The sequence below is a fragment of the Desmodus rotundus genome, chromosome 8, assembly GCF_022682495.2.
Source record: "Desmodus rotundus isolate HL8 chromosome 8, HLdesRot8A.1, whole genome shotgun sequence".
Lineage (NCBI taxonomy): Eukaryota > Metazoa > Chordata > Mammalia > Chiroptera > Phyllostomidae > Desmodus > Desmodus rotundus.
This window is the reverse complement of record NC_071394.1, coordinates 73,983,405-74,000,910: the sequence shown is the minus strand read 5'-3', so window position 1 is coordinate 74,000,910 and position 17,506 is coordinate 73,983,405.

Below are 17,506 nucleotides of genomic sequence, written 5' to 3'. Positions count from 1 at the left end.
AATTAAGTCTTGCCTGATAGGTCCCTAATTTCTAGAAATGATCAATGCAAATTTATGTGACCAATGCATGTCATTCCTTGAAAATTTGGGGGGACTTAATTGGTTCTTTAGCTATGCTAATCTTATCAAATGAAGATGATTAGATGATTCCCAGGTGATTTTGAAATTTTTGTATCTAAAGTGGCTATATCCACCATTCTATTCATTGGATACCTTGCTTATTTCCTTAGTAATATCAGTCCATATCTCATTCATACAAAAATGGCATACAGGATAATTTCATAGTATTCAAGAATCCCTCCAGATCCTTGAATATTTTATGTATATCAGTCAATTATTTTAATTTTTGTGCATCAGAAATGGCTCCAGACACTAACTTAGACAACCCTTGCCTTTATCATAACTTACCTGTCCTATGACCCATCCCAAAGTACTGAATAGCCACAGAAATACTTTGATGAATGATCCCCAGTAAAGGAGTGAATAGTTGATAAGATGTTCAACTTAGACATCATTTGCAATTAACAGAGCCTCCAGATACCTTGGCTGGAAGGAATGGATACCATGGACATTTTATTGGCAATGCCAATGAAAGCAATATGTTGGGGCAGGAGGGCATTTAGTGTCTTCAAATCAAATCACACAAGAACAAAATTTATAAATTACATTAAAGAGTTTGGATTTTACCCTCAAAAGTGTGCATCCCAACTATTAAGTGACACAATCACATTTGAATTTTAGAAAGGTCCCTCTGGATTATATGGAAGCTAGACAGGAGGCAGAGGACATAAGAGGGGGTATAGAAGCCCAAGAACTAGGACAGTGGAAGTGAGGATAGAGGGAGTTGGGAGAGTATAAACATTAGAATCTGTAAGCCATGGTATCAATTTAATGCAGAGGGTGAGGAGGAAGGAGAAGTCAAGGATGACACTCAGGACACAGATCTGGAAAACAGGGTAGCTGATTGCAATAGCAAAGGCAGGGAGAGAGGCAGGTTTTAGAGAAAAGATGGTGGGATCCATCTTGGATACATTGAGTTCAATGTGTCTGTGAGGTATCCATTTGAAGTTGCGAGGTGGGTACAGGAGTCATGGAGCTTAGGAGAAGACATGTCACTGTCATAGAAGTGGTTGAAGCCATGGGAATCGATAGGATCAAAGACAGCAGTCAGTCAACAGAGAATAGAGGTGGACTCACAGGTTCTGAGCATTGCTGACATCAGCTCTTTCAGGTTTGCAATTTCCCCAATATAATTACTTCTTCAAGGAGGGCCACTTTTTTGTGTTTTTTTTTGTTTTTATTGTTGTTCAAGTACCATTGTCTCCATTTTCACGCAAACAGGACTCCCTACCCCACCCACCGCCACCTCCCACCCTCAGACCCATCCCCCTTGGCCTTGTCCATGTGTCCCTTATACATGTTCCTTGATGGCCCTTCCCCTATTTTCCCTCATTATCTACTTACCCCCTCCTCTCATGTCACTGTCCGTTTGCTCCTTATTGTAATGTCTCTGGCTGTATTTTGCTTGCTTGTTTCTCTTGCTGATTAGGCTCCACTTGTAGGTGAGGTCATATGATATTTCTCTTTCACCACCTGGCTTATTTCACTTTAGCAAAATGCTTTTCAGTTCCATCCATGCTGTTGGAAGGTTGGGAGCGCCTTCTTTCTTTCTGCTGTGTAGCATTCCATTGTGTAAATGTACAAGTTTTCTTTACCCAATCATTTACTGGTGGGCACTTAGGTTGCTTTCAGCACTTGGCTATTGTAAATTGTGCTGTTATGAACATTGGAGTGCATAGGTTCTTATCACTGATGAACACAGATGCTAAAATCCTCAACAAAATATTGGAAAACCGCATCCAGCAATACAGTAAAAAGATCATACACCATGATCAAGTGGGATTCATCCCAGGTAAGCAAGGATGGTACAATATTCAAAAATCAATAAACGTAATACATCACATAAACAAAAGGAAAGGAAAAAATCACATGATCATATCAATAGATGCAGAAAAAGCACTTGATAAGGTACAGCACCCATCTATGTTAAAAACACTCAGCAAAGTGGGAACAGAGGGAGGATTCTTCAAAATAATAAAGGCCATATATGAGAGACCTACAGCCAACATCATACTCAATGGACAAAAACTGAGAGCTTTCCCACTAAGATCAGGAACAAGACAAGGATGCCCTCTCTCACCACTCCTATTCAGCATAGTACTGGAACTCCCAGCCACAGCAATCAGACAAGAAAAAGAAATAAAAGGCATCCAAATTGGAAAGGAGGAAATGAAACTGTCACTGTTTGCAGATGACATGATAGTGTGCATGGAAAATCCTATAGACTCCACCAAAAAAGTACTGGACCTAATAAATGAATTTGGCAAAACAACCAGATACAAAGTCAATGCTCAGAAATCAAAGGCATTTTTGTACTCCAACAATGAAACAGCAGAAACAGAAATCAGGGGGAAAAAATCCCATTTGATATAGCAAGAAAAATAAAGTACCTAGGAATAAACCTAACCAAGGAGGTAAAAGACCTGTACTTGGAAAACTACACAACATTGAAGAAAGAAATTAAGGAAGACACACACAAATGGAAGCATGTACCATGCTCATGGATGGAAGAATTAACATCATCAAAATGGCCATACTACCCAAAGCGATTTATAGATTCAATGCAATCCCTATTAGAGTACCCATGACATATTTCACAGATATAGAACAAACATTGCACACATTTATACGGAACCATAAATGACCCCGAATAACTGCAGCAATTTTGAGAAAGAAGAACAAAGCAGGAAGGATCACAATACCTGATATCAAACTGTGTTACAAGGCCACTGTAATCAAAACAGTCTGGTACTGGCATAAAAACAGGCACATAGACCAATGGAACAGAACAGAGAGCCCAGAAATAAACCCAAGTCTCTATGGTCAACTAATATTTGACAAAGGGTATGGAAGCATATAATGGAGTAAAAATAGCCTTTATGAGAAATGGTGTTTGGAGATCTGGACGGCTACACGCAAAAAAATGAAACTTGATCACCAACTTACACCACACACAAAAATAAACTCAAGGTGGATTAAAGACTTAAATATAAGTCATTACACCATAAAAGTCCTTAGGAGAACATCAGCAGGAAAATCTCAGACATTCCACACAACAACATCTTTACTGATATGTCCCCTAAAGCAAGGGACATAAAGGAAAGTATAAACAAATGGGATCTCATCAAAATAAAAAGCTTCTGCATGGCTAAAGAAAACAGCATTAAAATGAAAAGAGAACCAACAGTATGGGAAAACACATTTGCCAATGATACCTTGGACAAGGGTTTGATCTTCAAAATATATAAAGAACTCACATGACTCCACTCCAGGAAGACAAGAAACCCAATTTAAAGATGGGAAAAAGACTTGAACAGACAATTCTCCAAGGAGGTCATACAGAGGGCCCAGAGACATATGAAAAGATGCTCAGCATCACTAGCCATCAGAGAGATGAAAATTAAAACCACAATGAGATACCACCTCACACTGGTCAGAATGGCCATCATAAACAAATCAACAAACAAGTGTTGGAGAGGATGCAGAGAAAAGGGAACCCTAGTGCACTGTTGGTGGAAATGCACACTGGTGCAGCCACAGTGGAAAACAGTATGGAATTTCCTCACAAAACTAAAAATGGAACTGCCTTTTGACCCAACAATTCTACTGCTGGGATTATACCCTAAGAGCCCTGAAACACCAGTCGAAAAGAATCTATGCACCCCAATGTTCATAGCAACACAATTTACAATAGCCAAGTGCTGGAAGTAACCTAAGTGCCCAACAGCAAATGAGTGGATAAAAAAACTATGGTACCTTTACACAATGGAATTCTACAGAGCAGAAAGAAAGAAGGAGCTCCTACCCTTTGGGACAGCATGGATGGAACTGGAGAGCACTATGCTAAGTGACAAAGCCAGGCAGAGACAAATACCATATGATCTCACCTTTAACTGTAACATAATCAGCAAAAGAAAAAAGCAAACAAAATATAACCAGAGACATTGAAATTAAGAGCAATCTAACAATAGCCGGGGAGTCGGGGGAGGATGGGACGTGAAGAGAAGGGTTTTCAGGAACTATTATAAAGGACACATGGAGAAAAACAAAGGGGAGGTTGGAACAAGGGAGGGAGGTGTGTTTGTCTGGGCTGGTGGGGAGTGGTGGAGAGAAAATGCAGACAACTGTAATTGAACAACAATAATTTATGAAACAAAAAAAAATTGTTTTCTTCGAAGCACAAATTAAAAGGTCATGGAGGCCCAGATTTTTCCTCAGGTTGATAGTTAAACACGCAGAGTAGATCATTCTGCTGTTTCATGAAGAACACATGAAGGGGATTTGAAGTAACTCTTTCTGAGAAAATTGCAATGAAATGCCTAATATTCTGTAGTGGATTAATGAGGCTGTTCTCTATTTTCAAACAATAGACAAACAATTAAGACCCAATCCTGAGAACAAACTGGTGTTGCTGTTATTATGTGATGATGTTTAAAATGACCAGTGCTGTAACAATGGGGCATTATTTAACAGGACAGGAGATAATCATTTACACCCAGCAATCCAGCAAAGATATCTCAGACAAAAAAAATGTATGTGGCAGCTGCTTTTCCTACAATAGAGCTGACGTTTTAGGATTAAAGCAGTTAGACCTTAACAACTGAAATCTAAACATGTTTTGTGCCATGTTCAGAAGTCACCCAAAATGCATGCCAATACGGCAGACACTCCCCATGAAGCCAGCGACCTGTGCACTTTCTCACCTGGTTTCAGAACACTTACGGAAGAATAGATGGGTGCCAATCTTAGAAGAGGTCAGACTTGAGAATGAATGGAATTAAGTAGCCACATGAGTACAAGTAAAACCGTACATCTAGTGTAAAAAAATAATTTACATTACTTTGATCTTTCTACTAAACTCAAAGTCCAGTCCAAGAGTGCCCTAACCACCTGTGTGTCCTAAGTAATCAGGAGCTTGATTGCTCAGCAAACTTGTATCACAATGTAAACAGACTAATCTCATTTCCCCTGTGCATTGTTATGGAAAATCAGGATAAAAGTTTGGTGTCATTCTACATGTAGCCAATGAGAATAAACTGTTTTTTCATTCCTGATAATCATATAAAATCAGGGAACTTTTCCTATACTTTTGTGAATTGTAATTGTGTTTACTGCAACATCTTCCCTGAGGAACACTCTCGAATTCTACTTCTCATAGTTCCCATCTTTTCTTCTCCGGTTGCAAAGTTATTTTGCTTGCTCTTTTAGATAACTTCTGTCATTCGGTCCTGCTTCTCCCCCCGCAAAAAAGAAAAGTGTATATGGCTAAATTGATGTGATAAAATGATAGGTTTAAAGAACAATTCATTATACTATTAAGATCTTGGCATGCCAATCCTGAAAAGATATTTTATGCTGTTGGTTCTAAAGCACATATTTTTTCATTGACCAACACACCAAGTGCTTGATGGAATGATGAATTGTTCCCATTGACATCACCATCATACAAACCTTGGGCTCTGTGCAGCATTTTGCAGGGTGATAAGTAACGTTGCTGCTCTTTCTATGATGTGTAAAGCGGAGAGTGAGGTCAGATCCAGGGACTTGCTGAAGAAGGGGATGGAGGGAGAATGGGGTGAAGGTCAGGGGAAGGATTAAGACCAACCATGACTGGGGTGCATGTCAGCCACTCAAATTAAAAATATATGAGTACATGTTTTAGCATGATTGCAACACAACACTACCTTCCAAGTATTTTATTTTCTAGCTTGGGAAAGATTTTGTGGTTTGTTTTTCTTTTTTTGAACTTGAAAGCTATTTGCTACTACTGCATTCAACCAGAAACTCAAGTCCTCTGACTCAGGAAAAAAAAAAAAAAAGAAGGCAAAAGAAGACACCAAAAATACACCCAGATCCAAGCCACTGGGCACTATCCTTAGTGCAGGTCATAGACATATTCCCAAGTTCCACTCTGCCCAAGGGTGTTGTCATCAACCTTTTATCTCCAGGGTTGGCTAAAGCCAAAGCCTTCTGGCCTGAGACCATCAGAGCAAACTTGTCAGGAGACCTGGGTACTATTAAGAGCCAGATCAACACAATGCTGAATCCTGACAAAGGTCACCATCCACAGCAGCTTTAATGTGTGAGGCACTTCCCATTCATACAAGGGCCTTCTGTGTTCATAGGCCAGCTTGGGCTGTCATTGAGACCAACCACTGATTTCCAGGCCATGACCTCAGCATCACAGTCCCCTCAGCAAGGAGCATCAATAATAACACATGCCTCAAAAGTGCCGCTCCCCTCCACCAACAGCAATTTATTCATTTCTCTTTTCACAAAAAACAGCTTTGGTTTGCCCCCTCCTACAAGTCATTTTCCTACATACAGTTGGAAACTCTGGGCTATAGCAGGATATCTGTAAGTCCCTGCCCAGCCCAGAACACTCAGCAAATGAATGAAATCCCTCAACCCTAAAGATCAAGAGCACAGGTATTTTTTTTTAACTAAAAGTTTTTTTAAATATATTTATTGATTTTGCTATTACAGTTGTTCCATTTCCCCCCCTTCACTCCACTCCATCCTGCCCACCCCCTCCCTCCCACATCCCCCCTGTAGTTCATGTCCATGGGTCATACTTATAAGTTCTTTGGCTTCTACATTTCCTACACTATTCTTACCCTCCCCCTATTTTCTACCTACCATTTATGCTACTTATTCTCTGTTCCTTTCCCCCCTCTCCCCCCCTCCCACTCCCCTGCTGATAACCCTCCCTGTGATCTCCATTTCTGTGGTTCTGTTCCTGTTCTAGTTGTTGGCTTAGTTTGCTTTTGTTTTTGTTTTACATGTGGTCGTTAATAACTGTGAGTTTGCTGTCATTTTTTACTGTTCCTATTTTTTATCTTCTTTTTCTTAGATAAATCCCTTTAACATTTCATATAATAAGGGCTTGGTGATGATAAACTCCTTTAACTTGACCTTATCTGAGAAGCACTTTATCTGCCCTTCCATTCTAAATGATAGCTTTGCTGGATACAGTAATCTTGGATGTAGGTCTTTGCCTTTCATGACTTGGAATACTTCTTGCCAGCCCCTTCTTGCCTGTAAGGTCTCTTTTGAGAAGTCAGCTGGCAGTCTTATGGAAACTCCTTTGTAGGTAACTGTGTCCTTTTCTTGTGCTGCTTGTAAGATTCTCTCCTTCTGTTTAATCTTGGGTAATGTAATTATGATGTGCCTTGGTGTATTCCTCCTTGGGTCCAACTTCTTTGGGACTCTCTGAGCTTCCTTGACTTCCTGGAAGTCTATTTCCTTTGCCAGATTAGGGGAGTTCTCCTTCATTGTTTGTTCAAAGAAGCTTTCAATTTTTTGTTCTTCCTCTTCTCCTTCGGGCACCCCTATAATTCGGATGTTGGAACGTTTCAAGATGTCCTGGAGGTTCCTAAGCCTCTCCTCATTTTTTTGAATTCCTGTTCCTTCATTCTTTTCTGGTTGGATATTTCTTTCTTCCTTCTGGTCCACACTGTTGATTTGAGTCCCAGTTTCCTTCCTATCACTATTGGTTCCCTGTACATTTTCCTTTGTTTCTCTTGGCATAAGCTTCATTTTTTCATCTACTTTTCGAACAAATTCAACCAATTCTGTGAGCATCCTGATTACCAATGTTTTGACCTGTGCATCTGGTAGGTTGGCTATCTCTTCATTGCTTAGTTGTATTATTTCTGGAGCCTTGATCTGTTCTTTCATTTGGGCCATTTTTTTTTTTGTCTTGGCGCACCTGTTGTGTAAAGGGGAGGAGCTTTAGGTGTTCACCAGGGCAGGGTAACACTGGTTGCTTGGCTGTGACTCTGTACATGGGGGAGGGGCCAAGAGGGAGCAATGGTGCTTGCTCCACTCTCTGCTGGATTTCAGTCACTCCCTCTGCTACCCACAATCAAATTGGGCCCCTCTGGTGCTGATTCCTGAGTGGGTGGGCTTGTGCATGCTCTAGGCCCCTGTGGGTCTCTCCATCGAACTCTCCTGTGAGGCTGGGAGTTTCTCCTGCTGACGCCTCAACCCCCATGGGTGTTTTCAATCAGAGGTTTGAGGCTTTATTTCCCTGCACTGGAGCCCTGGGTTGCGAAGTCTGCTTCACTCCCCCGCCATTCCTCCCAGTTTATCTATGCACGAATGTGGGGCCGCAGGGTCTGCCAGCCAGCACCTTGTGGGATCTGCTAGCTGCAGCCTGGCCTGCCCTGTTCCACAATCCACCACCTCACTGGGTCTGCCAGCCGCCACCTTGCCACAAGTCCTCTCCACTCGGCTGCCTGTCTCCGCCCCTCCTACTGGTCTGGATTACTGTTTCTTCTTTATCTCCTTGGTTGTCAGACTTCCATACAGTTTGATTTCCTGTCAGTTCTGGTTGTTTTTTGTTTTTAAATTGTTTTTGTCCTTCTTTTGGTTGTGCGAGGAGGCACGGTGTGTCTACCTACGCCTCCATCTTGACCAGAACTCAAGCACAGATTTTGTAAAAAGGCTTTAGAACCACCCTCCCATCAGAGTCACGTGACTACCTTCCATGACTGAACTGTTTTCATATGTGTGTACATATATTTGCACGTATCCACATGCAATTTGCCATGTACTCAGAGACTTAATGATGAGAACATAGGTTAGATATTGATCCAAACTCTGTATTTACCAACTGAGAATACTAAGGCTGGGAGAGGGAGGCTTGCACAGGCATTTCCACTGGTGAGGTACTCAGATGATGCTAACACACTCAGTGGGAAGCAAAGTTCAAGTCCCTCAGCCCGGGCCTCCACACTGTCAGGCTGGGCCACCTGGTCTTCCATGGGCTTCTCCTGAGGTTTTCCCTCTCTTAGACTGTCTGCTCATCGCTGAACACGCTTTCTGGATTTGCAGACCTGGGTAGCTCTGTCCTTGGGGCATTTCAGCTAAGTTGTCACCTACACAAAGGCTTCTCCAATGCTCATGGGCAGGGGACCCTGGCTTCCTAGGTGTCTGTGTCTCCTTCCTCTCCCCCACCTTCTCTCCTTCCTACTCCTAGATGGCCTTCTTGGCTGCTTATCAAGGCCTCAACTGTGTGCAAGTATTAGTGCTATCTTAACATGTTTCCCTGGGAGCAAATTTTCCCCACTCCTCTGTGCTGTCTGGAGCATTTCCTTTGGTTACAGGCTGTTCTTTCTCTTCAGGACACCAGCCTCAGTTCATCCTCATACACCCTCACCTGTGTGGTTATCTGGTATACATAGTCTCCCTGTCCCCACACCATTGCCTTCCCAGCAAAGTGCCCTACACACAGAAAGAGCAAATAAATGCTCATAACCTTGAGCCTGGTTCCCCATTTACAGATGAGAAAATGGAGGCTCCATGAAGGTAAGTGACTCAGGCAGTAAGCAGAGGTGCAGGGCTTGTTTGAACTGGGAAGCATTACCACCCTACTGGCTGTGCAAAGCTCCTCCCGTTTCTGTAAGGCTCTGTCCCCCTGCACTTGGCCTTACACTCCAGAAGAATGTGGGTGGGTCTCAGGAAGTCTCTGTGGGTAAACTAACATTATCCACAGGCTACCATAGGTTCTTTTCCTCAGGACAGCCATAGGACAGCAAACTCCAAAATTGTCTGCAGTGCTTCTCGCCTTGGAACAGGATGTAGTTAACCAGGAAACAACTCACCAAGATGTTTCTGCAGGAGTCCCACTGATAGGTGCTATTGTCTCCCATCAAGAAAGCAGACTTTTAAAGGCTAGTATTGGAAAGGAGAGAAGGAATTGTTGGAGGGGAAGAAAGACAAAGAAAGGCAGGATATAACACCTTTCCTAGCTGTCAGTCCTTTTCACTAGTTTAAAAGCAAAGTCACAAAAGAATGGGTACCTTTTCCTGCACAATACCTTTGTTCCCTGTCCAGTGTACACGAAGTAGCAGCCACCACAAAACTCTTCTCAGTAGAATGCTATTTGAATTGCAAAAGTAAGGCTATTCAAGAACATGTAATCTAGGAAAAGTAGATATGATAGTGTTACAAAGCAGTTTCTGAAAAGCGAGGTATTTGCATAGAGATTCCTCACAGACAGAACCAAAATGCCACCTCTGCTCCCTGATCAGTTGGGGGACAATACCATGAGGGGCTCTGTCCTTGCATCTCCCCGCCAATTTTACAGAAAAGCACATCTAGTGACATTTTTTGAAACTGGAGGAGGGAAATTCCTGGTCCCTCCTGCAGGAACCATGAACCATAAACGCTTCAAAAAGCAACTTGTATAAATTCTCTCCTGGAACATTGCTGAATATCTTGCTTTAAAAAAAAGAAGATCCATAGACAAAGACATTTCTCTAGAGCACTTAACTTTTTCTATCAGTGCAGAATTGCTCTTGCTGTGAATCAGTGCTTTCTTGCTTTCCTCACCATTTTCTACCTGCCTTGAGGGCTGCTATAGTGTGTACCTGTCTCCTGAGGTTTGATATCTCCCCTCCCCTTAACTGGCGTTCAAATGTCTGTCCAGGCTTCTCGCTGCCGTGTCTGAGATCTGTTCAGTATGTGTCTAGGGCTTCCTTTACTTTACTCCTGCCGCTGGCTTTATTTGCATGCCCATACTCCTGTGACTGCAGGTTCCCTCCTGGGACTTGGAACAGTCACCTCTAACTTCCTCTCCTGCTGCTGATTCTTCATCCAATTGCTTCATAACAAATAGGCCTGATTTCGCTGGCACCTCATTTAACACTCAGCCCAGCCTAGATTTCCACCCAACACAGTAGGTATTTCAAAAGAATTGTGTCCTTACAATTTATTTTCCTGATTTTTCTGGAAACTACAATTACTTTTTACCTCCCTGCTGATTTGCTGGATGACATTAAACTTTGGGTAAGAAGATCTGGTCTCAGCCCTTCCATCTCCATGAAGTGGTGTGGATAAAATCACACCTGCAATATGGGCGTGGCTGTCTTGGTTAGGTTCTTTCAGGCTGCAAGGAAGAGAATCCAGTTCACGGCCTGAACGTACATGTGGTTTTATGGATAACTGAAAGGGACTCAGAGTCTCTGATATGAGAGAAGCAGAGTAGCTCAGTCTTGGAACCAAGGACTTCAGCATTCTCCTTGCATCTCAATCCCAATGTCTCTGCAGACAGGATCTGGGCGGGTCCTTTATTTACCCTTTATCTAGAGGCCTCCTGATTGGATAGACCAGGTAGCACAGTTGGCTTAACTCACAAACAGGTGCAACTGACCAGAGCATCTTCTCAGGGAAAGCACTGCCTGGATCCTCTATCCCCAGAAGGGGGCTGTGGCCATAGCCAATGCTTGTGGCAGCCTATCTGGAGGGGATTCTTGCAACACTGACCCTCATGCTCCTTGAGACAAAGACCCAGTTGTCCAGTAAGTTAGGAAACAGCCCATATCTCACCTTCCTGTTTAGATTCACAGTGCACAGTGGTATACGAAAGGTGCAGAGAAACCCTGTAATAAACAAATCTGTTTGACTTGGCTTGAGGCAGCATTGTCAAGTAAAATGTCTTTTATGTGACATTAATTGATACCTAGTGGATACTTTGACAAGTGCTGACTTAGGCCTCATGAACTGTCTAGGCCATGAGCTTTGGCATTGTCTACTAAACCAGCAGCTCCTAGTTCCTGTGGATCAGAACCACCAGAGGACATTCAACTTAATAGTCAGCCAACTATAACCCTGGAGATTCTGATTTACTTGGTCTGGGGAGAGGCCTAGGGATCAGAATTTAAATACTCCTCAGGTACTATAGCTTTAAATAATAATAGTCCTTTATGTCACTGTATATATAATAAAAGCATTTCTTGAACATATACTATGTGCCAGGCACTAAGCCAATGTAACTTCATTTTTTTAAATTTTACCCTTAAATCTATGCTGCCAAGCAGATATTACTATCACAAACTTAAAAGTAGGAAACCTGAAACTGCATGAGGTTAGGCAATAAATCCATGATCACACAGCTTATGTGTTGCAAGGCTGAGAAGCCAGGGCCTTTGGACTTGTACACCTGAATTCTTCAGTCCATACAACATGTTTCTCCCCGGGAAATTTCCTCCTTTGGTCTGGAAGTTCCTATTACTGGTGGGCAGTCAACAAACCACTGTGCAATGGAAAAATGACATGAAGGACCTCCAAGGCCCCTTTCAGCAAAAACATTCTAAAATTCTGCAACTGGGGGTTGTGAAGAAAAAACACTACCACACAATTGCAACAGGTATGCATTAGGTCATACCCATGTAAAGACTCGATATTAAGCCCCCTTTGTTTATGCTTAAAAGCACTTCTTAATTAACATTGCGTAATTTTGGGGTGTCTAATCTTCACTGAACTCTTTTGCTTACAGTTTGGTTCTGCTCAAACTAAATGATAACAGCCATTGCATATGCAATAACCTACCAAACCAATACAAGAAGGAAATCAGCTCCTTAAAATAAATGAGGAGCTAATATGCTATCCATAGATCCTAAAATAGAGCTCCCATCCCAAGAAAATGTCTTTGTGCACCAATGAAAATGCACTCCACTGAACAGCTGCTTTCACTAAAAATCAGGGTCAAATGCTGTTTGCACAAGGCATTCAGATCTTACACAGGATTCAGGTATTGGCTGCAGCTAAGAAATTCCACACATGAATGAGAAAATTTCTGTGATAATTTTCCTACTTTCCCTCAAATCAGGAATGAAAAAATCCACCACACACAAAAGCAAGGCCGTGTACTCCTGTTGTTGAGCTCCCTGGAATCTGCAATGGGATTATTACACCAGGTTTATGACCACAGAAGCCATTTGGAAGGGCTTGACTGCCACCTGCTGGTCAAAATGGGCATTACAGCCCAAAGCAAGGGCCCACACAACCTATGTATGCACTGCCCTGAGCCGCCCCTTTTATGGCAGGAATGCTTACATTCCTTGATTTGCCCTGATAAGCTAAAATAGAAGAAAGCTGTCAAAATGTCTGGCATTTGCCACTGGTTGGGAATAGGTTATTTCAAATAACTGGTTTGCCAATTTGAGCTTATTTGCTTATGTGTGCCTTGTTTCAAAAAAGCAAGTATTCAATGACTGTTTCGAAGAAAACTACTTGTAATGCCAAGATGGGGCCTAACTACAGGGTTGTTTCCTCTATTCCTTATTTCCCCACCTAACTTCTCCTTTCCTTCTCCTTCCCTTCCTTCCTACATCACCTGTAAACTTTTTCTTAACTTTAAATTCCTTTACAAAGAAATTCCAATCTCCACTCCATCTGTTTGTTTCTTACTAGCTGTGTTTCTTTGGGAAAGTCTCTTAACCTCTCTGTTCTGTTTAAACATCCTAGTAGAAGAATGAATTTTACATTTTTAAAGATGGGGGCAACAAATAATAACATGGGAGAGAGAACATGTAGCCACAAAGCCAGGTCTAATCCTCTATAATATAAAGTACATGGCATCATCTGTAAAACAAATATATCCTAACTCCAGTGAAGACTAGGTCTAACTTTCAGGTGGCAGACATTAGAAGGGAGATGCAACAAGCTGAATGGCACCACCCTTGCCCTCTAGTGGATGTTGCAGTGGGGCACCAGGATCCCCTCCATCCCCAAGTGCTGGGGATGTTGGCTGATGATGGCTCTTCTGACAGATCACCCGCAGCTAAAGGCGACTGCCTGCCCCAGGTTACAGCCCTCTGTGGCGATGGCTGTATTAGAAGATTCATTGATATGAGTAACTCCAGCCTCATTTGGGGACCCCACTGGAGGACCACCTCACTCTACATCTCCCCTGCTGGGGCCTCACCTGCTACAGTATGGCAGTTCAATTTCTCCCTACGCCCAAGCCTGGGCCCCTTAATAACTCACAGGTTGGTTAGTTGTGATCATAAGCACCTCTCCCAATAAATGAACTGCATACAAATCTCCATCCAAGAGACTGTTTTCCAGAGAACATTCCTCTGCAGCATACTCCCAACACAACAGCTAGAAGGCGCTGTTCAAAGTAAGTCAGATCATTACTCCTTTGTTGAAATCCATTCAAGAGTTCCCATCTCATCAGAATCAAAGCCTTGGCTTGGGTACCCCACACCTTTACCTTCTGGACCTCATCTTCTACTCCTTGGCCCTTAATCACTCCAGTTGCACTGGCTTTCTTGCCATTCCTCAAATACACTGGGCATGCCCCTGCCTCAGGGCCTTTGCTGGTACTCTTCTGTCTCCCTGGAATGTCCTTTGCCCAGTTATCTACATTGCTTCCTCCCTCACCAACCAACTTCAAATCTTAACTCAAACATTGCCTTGGTTAGTACTCCCCTAAACCTCCACTTAAGCCTATTTAACTCCACCTCACCTCAGAGCTCACACCCTTCGTTCCTACTGAGTTTCCTCAGTGGCCTGTATCAGGATCTCACACAGAGCACATTTACTTATTGACTTATTGATGTTGTTTATTATTAGTCTCCTCCCCCAAAGTGCAAACTCCATGAGCGCAAGGACTTTCCTTCCTGCTCTTTTCACTGCTGTGTCCCCAAAACCAAGAACAGTAGCTGGTACATAGTTGCTCCACAATCAATATGTATTTAGTGAGGATGTGGGTGAATGAATGTGAGAAAGGAAGACTATGGGTGGGCACTCAAAAGACCTGTGATCTTTAGGGATGCCCCTTGAATAGCATCTGCTTGTCTTCAAAAGAAAAATGGGAACAATTCTTATGTCGTTTTTTTTTTAAGGATTTTGCAATACAACATTTGTGAAAGCATCATATAATAAACTGTTAAATAAAGGTAGGGTCTAATTTTTGTTTAACCTGAATTCTTCATCAGTGAGCTACTTAATTGTTATAATCTAGAGCTACCAGATTCCCAAAAAGTAAGCATATAACATTCAGACCCAGAAAACCTTGAAAATGGTCTGGTATTCAAATAAAATATAAAGATTTATTACAAAGCCATACCCCAAGTGTACAAACTATGAAATACTTCTTTTATAGACTTAATGAAAAGAGCAGGCTTTACATTGTAAATTTTATAATATTTGAAGACTTCTTTTGTTACCATGAAATTCTGATAAAAATTAACTCCATAAAGTGTCAAATATACTTCATTTATATAAAACATATTCTCTCTTTAAATGCAAAATATCACATCTATTACTAGCAAGTAAATAATCACATTTGCACACACTTCTTAAAACGAGGTAAGAAAATAATCTTTTCGGCTGTTTGCAGCTCTCACTAAAAGTGCAGTGCCCTCGTGACCACTCCTCTCACACACACACTCCCCACTGGGTACGCGGTGCGGAAAGAACAGTAGCCACACCATTGATTTAAAATTCATATGTTGTCCCTGTTTTTTCACAATTTCAAGATCCAAATCAAAACTACTGCTATACCAATTCACTATATTTTTTTTGCAGATATTTTAACTAATATTCCTAAACTCTAGAAGACTGTTCATAATCCTTTAAAGCAAGGGCAGCAAACTTATTCTGTGAAGGTCCAGATAATAACTATTATAGGTTTCTCAGGTCACTTTTCTGTTACACATTCTCCTTAAAAAAAAAAAAAAAAACTCTAAAATGTAAAAAAAAAAAAAATTCTTAGCTCTGCTGTAACCTGCTCATTTTTAAAAGTAGACTTTAAAAAAATAGAAGTCTTTAGTCTCTAAATTAGACTAGTCAAGTGTTAAAATTAAAATGTAAACATCTCTTTTTGCAGTGAAATAAATCCGTGATTTTTGACTGCAAAATAGAAAGTTGATAAACAGTAAGAAATGAATCCCATTCAAAGAGTGGGCTACATTTCAGATATTCAATAAATGGCACTTCCTTATGGCTTTCATTTTTGAAATGGATAATGCACGTGTCCTTTAGGGAAATATTCTTCTCACACAGCTAATCTAAAGTTTGCAAAAATCCTGGCAAGACTCTATGCGAAAAGGGTGGGGGTGTGGGCAGGCACTGCAGCAGCAAGTGCACACAGTGGAGGCCACGGTTTGATACGGAAGTGCTCTCCACAGCTAAGGAGCCAGTGCAAACCAGCTAAAAGGTACACAGAACAGTCCTAAAGGATGCTCTAACTTGTTTTTATCATATGTAGTACATTGGGGGAAAACTGATTTGCATATGAAATATGTGAATACATATGAATATAGCAGCAAGATTCATTCAGGCTCTTGACCCTATAACCTGCCTTCAACTGAAAATATACAGCAGAGAATTCAGTGGGAGTTAATTTGGACTCTGAGAGAGTAAAAATGATCTGTTCATAGTACTGTTTGATCCATTACTTGATCCTATAGCTTGGTACTGAGAATCGAAACTCTGTGTGTTGCATGTCTTCCTTTACTACCCCAAACAGTGCTACGAATAAATTATAGCAAATAGAAGCCGTTATGAACTTACTTAAATATATCATAAACAAGTTGAAAGTCTCTGGAATGAATAATCCCATGGTATTCTACAAAAACATTTACAAATTCTAAAGCTAAGAAAGTTGACTACTGAAGAGGAAAGCTCAATTACTCAGTGAGACCATGCCCAATTTTTGAGCTACAAAAAGTAAAGTTTTCAGTGGAAAAAGAATAGCTTGATAAATAGCAATGACACAAAAATCACATGAAACAGCAAAAATCCCATAAGCAATCTCCAGAAGGCATGTTTTGGTATAGAAGAGACCACTTGCATCAGTTGTTCTACTGACTGAACTGGGAGTGAGTGGCAGAGTTCAAACACCCCCTTTTTACAAACAGACTCAGCACATTCACAACTCATCGTGTTTTTTCTTAAATGGCCACTTTGGGTGTTTCAATACGTGGTCTGCAGCCTGAAGGACGAGGTACATAAATTCTTCTACATCAAAAGAGTAATTGGTAAACTTTGGATGTTCCCCCAAAGTTGGGTGGTGACCCTGCGAAAACAAAGCAAAACACACATCTGTAAGTCCTGAGAACATGTTTTTCTGCACAAGAAAAACTTTACTTTACTTTGGCCAAAGTAACTATTTTAATTCATGCTCCACCCTCAGAGATCAGCACATTTTATTTTGGTCAAGTCCAGATAACACATTTTCAGCTATGGACCATATGGTCTCTGACACAGTTCTCTGCCACTGACGGGCACAAGCAGCCACAGCTAACAACACATAGACAGAGGGGACTGACTGTGTCCCAATAAATGTTAGTTACAAAAACAGGTGATGGGCCAGAGTGAGCCTGCTGGTATATAGTTTGCTGATCCCTCCTACGTATAATTTAATAGACCATTCTAGGCCCAAATTTCATGAAGCTTTTTTTTTTTCTTTATAGCATTGTTTATGGCATGAACACGGAACATAATGGGTTTACACAAACATGAAAATTGTACATCAGAATCTTTGCAATATTAAAGGAGTCATATACAAGTCTACAGGCATTATATGCAGGGCAATGCCAAGTAGGCGCCCTACCCACCGAGGAGTTGTCTGTGGTTTCTCAGGGCT